We start from the raw sequence: 6,262 nt of genomic DNA, 5'->3' as shown, positions 1-6,262 counted from the left end.
GCATCAAAGACTGGTTTTCTTCCTATAGCTTAAGGTCACGCAACCTTTGTTGTATGGGTAGGTGGGTAGTTTGTATTTTATCTGTTTGTATAGCACTCAGACTGAACCCATCTGCGTCTATGTCCCACAGTTTCATGAGCCACAGTGTAATAGGATGTCTCATTTGGTGTTGTTCTTTCCCTCTTTACTAAAGGCTGTATCTGAAGGCTAGCTCATCTACCTTGCTCTCTTCCTCACTATTGCCAGATTCTTCCAAGAGTTCTTAGTTTTAGTACCTCAAGAGGGACTTTTTGACACAGATCAAAATTGTACCCTTTTCTATTATGTACCCTTTTCTATTATGCTCTCCAGACCCCACTAGCATGAAACAGCAGACCAGAAACTCCATCTCATACTATGTCTTTCTGACGTTTTCTGCCAATCCAGAGACTAGTGCGGAGGATACCGTCCACATGCCTTTCCCTTGCAATCCCCCCGCCTTTGCTCAGGCAAACTCTTTCTGGACAGACATCAGCCTCAGTTGCAAGTCTTGCTAGCTACTTGAAAGGCCATGGAACCAATGGCATAGCCTGCTTCCAATTCTATTTTACACTTGTTTCTATGAATGATATATTCTCTGGTTTATTAGACATTTTAGGGACAATACCATACTAATATGGCAGACCCCATTCATCAAGGATGACTGCCATCCATACTGTAAGTGTTGCAGTCCCGAAGGGAAAGACTTCCCCTACAGAAGTTGTCTTCTACCTGCCTGGAAAGTTTCCCTCCTGCAAGTGTAACAGCTCTGCTCAGGCAGNGGAAAGTTTCCCCAGTGAAAGCATTATAGCTCTGCTTGGAAATGTATCTTAGCAGTCAGGAGCCAAGGCATACAACAAAGTCACACTGAACAACAAATGCCACACAAGAGGTTTATTGGGAGGGAAAACCTCAGGAGACCCCCCTGGCTGCCTCTGCTTGAGAGAAAAGAATCAAAGAACTGGGCAGAGCACAGGGTTTATACAGGGTTTCTTGGGGGTTGAGGGCAAAAGCTTTCCAGAGTGGTCTGGGATTGGAAGGATTATGTGGTCTGACAATTACAGCCCTTAGAGAAATCTGGGGGAAGTGTCCAAGATACTTTCCTGCCTTGGTAATTACAGCTGTTTTAGCCTTTATGGCCTGGTTGCTTGAGCTCTTCAGGCAGGGCCTGGCCACTTGCTTACATTGAATGTTTATAAAGCATATAAAGTTTACGAGAGTCCAGGGAAGCTTGAGGTGGCATGAACAGCCAACACATACCATGTAGACAATGGCAGAAATCCTAGAATTCTTTGTAACAAACAGTCCCATTTTCAGATGGAGTTGTCAGAGTAGCAAATCTTTCCATCCATTAACAAGGGTAATGCAAACACCTACTGCAGCAGTAAGGCATGTCAGTTTATATCACACGGGGATCAATTGCTCCTGAATGTGCTAAGTTTAGTTTTAATTACATGTCTCATCACCCACAACAGAAATGATTCAAGTACTCCTTTAAAACTCATCTATGGTTTTGTGGTTTCTCTGTTTTGGTACCAAGTGTTGTGTTAACTTTTCCTAGAGAGATGAACAAATGTCTGTTTACCCCAGATAGAGCACCAATAACAGACAGAGAAATGATTCCAATAATGCCTAACTTACTGGACCAGTGAATTTAGTTGGTATTACTTATGGGGTGTATGGGCAACTTATGAGTGGCTATCTCAATTAAAAAAAAAATATATATATATATATATATGTCTCCCACTCTCTCCTAGCAACTGTTAACTGCCTACATATTTTCAGGAACAGGGGAGCTCATGAGCCCCTCCCTCCAACAACTCTCAACTGTCTAGAACAATGTGATTCTCAACCTTCCTAATGTTGTGACCCTTTAATACAGTTCATATGGTGACCCCCCAACCATACAATTATTTTTGTTGCTACTTCATATAATTTTGCCACTACTACAAATTTTGCCACTACTACAAATCATAATTTAGATATCTGTGTTTTCCAGTGTCTTTTGGGGATCATGACTCACAGGCTGGGAACTGCAGGAATCTCCAGGAAAGCCTGGTGAGTCCCTCCTCCCAACACCTACTAATTGCCTATACATCTCTTGGGGTTGGGGCCTTGTGGACCTATCTTCGCCTTTCATGATAGAAAGCAAATGGGGCCCAATCTTGTGCAGGTCCTGTGGTTAATCACATCTGTTGATAATTCAAGAAGGCAATGGCCATGCCATTCCTGGAGGACAGCATTCTCTAACAACTTCACTAACATACCCAAAAATTTACCTTATTACTGTGTTTGATGGTTCTTAATCAAATCAATGTGGCACTAAAAATTATCCATGACATTTTCTTTTCTGGAAGGTACCTCAGCCTATTCTTCTTTTGGTGGTGGCCTTGTCCCACTATCTCTGGAACATGTCTTCCTGGAACGAGTTTCTGATCTGATACAAGCTGTTCAAGTAAAGATTATTATATGTTACTGCCTTCCACAGATCTGTCTCTTCCCTGATCCTCAAAATCTTACCACATAACCCAAATAAAGCAAAGATTTCTACTGTGCATTCTTTAATCTGCTTTCAGTTGTGGTTCGTCACCTGAGTCCATGATCCATTCTCACTCTTTTGTTTTCAAAGTCTTAGTTTTATTTAAATTAAAAAAAATCATGTGCATGCATGAAGAGACCAAATTTGGGGAGCCAATTAACAGGAGAAGACTAAGGCTACAAACATGGACTTACATTAGAAGGTTTAAGAAAGAAATGTGTGCTGCTACTGTCTATCCTCCCAACAAAGAACCATCTGAAATGGACCAGTTCATCTGCTTCCTCACAATAATTATCTTATTCTCTCCATGTGCTCCCATGTCATAATGTAGCCCTTAAATATACATGTTATTTAAAAAATAATAATGATGATGATAATAATATGTGTATGCATGCGTGTGAGTGAGGGTACACGTGAGTATATGTATCTATGAAACCTGAACAGGGTGTTGAATCATTTGGAGCTAGAGTAATAGATAGCTGTGAGCCACTCTGGGAACTGTAAGAGTAGTATGTGCTCTTAACCTGAAACACTTCTCTAGTGCATTTTTGATATATCAAAAGTATGTACTGAAATTTATAGTTTGCATATGGATACCCAGAAGCTATAGACTCAGCTGATACAAAGTCTAATCTTTCTCTTGCAATATTCCTTTGTATCTTTTTCATAATCTGTTCTTCTTATGTATGCTATTACATATGTTACATGTAGGTATATTTCTAGGCTCTACTGTATTGATACATTTCTATTATGTTATTTTCACACTCTCCTGATTATGGTGACTTTATAATAGGTTTTGTAATTTCTTCAGCTTTGTCCGCCTTTAAAAGTCATGTTCCTTTTGTGAACATTGTCTTCTGCAATTTCCTGTTTGTGTGTGTTTTATACTTCTGAGATTTTGATTAGGACTAAATTTGGCTCATATATGAGAAGAATGTGTTACATTCCTGACAACTGAATGAGGCACAATTCTTTGAGGCACAAGTCTCTTTTAATTTAAAAGTCTTCATAAGTTCATTTCCACAATGTTTTGTAATCTATGATGTCCAGAGTTTCTAAGTATTTTATTAGGTTTATCCCTGTGTTTGTTTACTGCAGACTTGAGATTAAGAATCATGAGAAAAGATATTTCAATGCAAAGTTTTGTAGACCAAGTTGGCTTGTTGAAGTGACAATGATTGTCGTGATGACTTTAATTAAGGTGGGATGAGATACCCACTATGGGGTGACATTTCCTGAGCCGGAGATTCTGAGTGGCAGAAACTTGAACCCAGATGCTATTTTTTTTTCATTTATTTATGTTGACATCTGGATTTATTCCATAACTAGGATGTGGAGAAGTACTATATTAATAAATAAGGATATATAAGTATATCTTTTAAATATTGAATTTGATTCCCATAGTATATATCCTTGAGTGATATAACTGTCTCATATGGATAGTTCTATTTTTAGGGTTTTTTTTTAAATAAGATGTATTTTAATTGAAATACATCTTACATGATTTTTCCCTTTGCTTTTCCTCCTTCCAACCCCTCCCATGACATCCTATCTCAGAGTGATATCTTCTTTTCCTTTATTATTGTTACATACATAATGAATACATATGTGTGCCAGTCTGGATACCAGGAGCTGTCAGCAGGGATCNGCAGGGCTCTGGCCTAGCCAGAGGGGCCAAAGAGTTACAGCTCTCCAAGGGGAGGTCAGAGCAGGGCAGTGTGCTGGGCCACTTCTACTGCTGCTGCTGTTGTGGAGTTGGTGGCAGGCAGGCAGCAAGACACAACAAGAAGATAGCTGGAGTTGAAGCAAACCCAGCAGGAAGTGGCTGAGGTCTAGCACACACCTGGCTTNTTGGGTGGGATCAAAGTCCAATGCTGAAAGCTTCAGGAGAGAAAACTCTTCANTGAAGTGTTACAGCTCAATGAGACAGGCATCCTCAGACAATCTGGTAAAATAACTTGCGTACTTTATTCCTTGTGGATAGACCTTATAAACTTTGGGNGTTAGGGTGGGATCTAGAGGAAGATGCTTTCTATTGGCTTGGTCTGAGATGGTAGGAAATGCCTCACCTGCATGTGGGAGGACTTCAGGTGATTGTCACAGTACTCTCAATAGGGTGGCNTGGTCACATGTTCCAGGACTGGAACCTGGTTGGGAGTAGATTTAAATGCCTACCATTCTCAATTATGAGAATTGCCAGGGTTCCTGAATCTGCTCTGAATCCACAGACCTTGCCAGTCTGGTGGCATGACCCACTGCCCCACATATTATGCACACACACACTTATGTATGTATGTTACAACCTGCTGAGTCTATTTTTGTTGTTTATGTGTTTATGGCTTCACAACTGACCACTCTGCATTAGATAGCCTATAAAAGAGCTGTTTTAGTTAGAGTGTTACTGCTGTGAACAGACACCATAATCAAAGCAACTCTTATAAGGACAACATTTAATTGGGGCTGGCTTATAGTTTCAGAATTTCAGTCCATTATCATCAAGGCAGGAGCATGGCTGCATCCAGGCAGGCATGGTGCAGGCAGAGCTGAACATTAGGCTACTAGAGGAAGACTGACTTCCAGAGAGCTAGGACAAGGGTATCAAAGCCCATGCCCACAGTGACACACCTATTCCAACAAGACCATATCTCCAAATAGTGCCAATTCCTGGGCCAAGTATATTCAAACCATGACAGAGGCTGTCTGGGAGAGGCTAATTTTTCTACTAGCAGGCATTAGTTGCCTGTAGTTCTTATTCTAGGAGTGGGACCCCATGAAAATTCCCCACTTCGACATTAACAAGTCTATTGATGTTGCCATTGTTTCAGTCTTGTTTACATAGCCATTTCTAAGACAGGGTTTCTGGTATTCTTGCTTTTATAATCTTTCTCCTCTCCCATCTCCCCTCTCCTCTCTCCCCTCTCCCTTCTTCCTTTTCTCCCTTTCCCTTTCCCTTTCTCTTGAGACAGGGTCTCTATGTAGCCCTGGCTGTCTTGGAACTCTATGTATACTTGCCTTGAATTTACAGAGGTCCACCTGCATTTGCCTTCCAAATGCTAAGATTAAAAGTGTGTGCCACCATGCTGGACACTGTTTCTTAATAATAGCCGTTCTGACAGGAGTAAAATAGAATTTCAATGTACTTTGAATTTACATTTCCCTGATGACTAAACATGTTCAGTTTTTCTATAATTATTATTCATTGTTTAAAAATTGTCTTCTCAGTTTATTTGTCCATTTATTATTTGAATTATTAACCTATTTAGTAGGATTTTTTAAGTTCTTTCTATATTCTGGATTTAATCTATGGATCTTTGTCCTGTATTATAAGCTGTGTCTTTATTCTGTTCATTTTTTCCTCTGCTGCACAGAAGCTCTCTAATTTCATGTAATACCACTTGTCAAATCTTTTTTTTGTTATTTTCTGGGCTTTCAGAAGTGTATTAAGGAAGTTATTGTGACTAATGTTAAGCTTTCCACTAGCAGTTTCAGAGGTTTGCATCTTATTGATTTTGTACAAGGTAAGAGCTAGAGAAATAGTTTTAGTCTTCTATGTGTATAGATCCAATTTTTCCAGCAAAACTGATTGATCAGGCTCTCTCTCTTTTAAAAATATATTTTAGCATACTCATCAAGAAACAGATGACTAGAGCTGTGTAAATTTATTTTTTATTCCTTCCATTCCACTGGTTTGCCTATCAGTTTTAA

The sequence above is a fragment of the Mus caroli genome, unplaced genomic scaffold (assembly GCF_900094665.2).
Source record: "Mus caroli unplaced genomic scaffold, CAROLI_EIJ_v1.1 scaffold_15748_1, whole genome shotgun sequence".
Classification (NCBI taxonomy): Eukaryota; Metazoa; Chordata; class Mammalia; order Rodentia; family Muridae; genus Mus; species Mus caroli.
Note: the sequence above shows the minus strand (reverse complement) of the source record.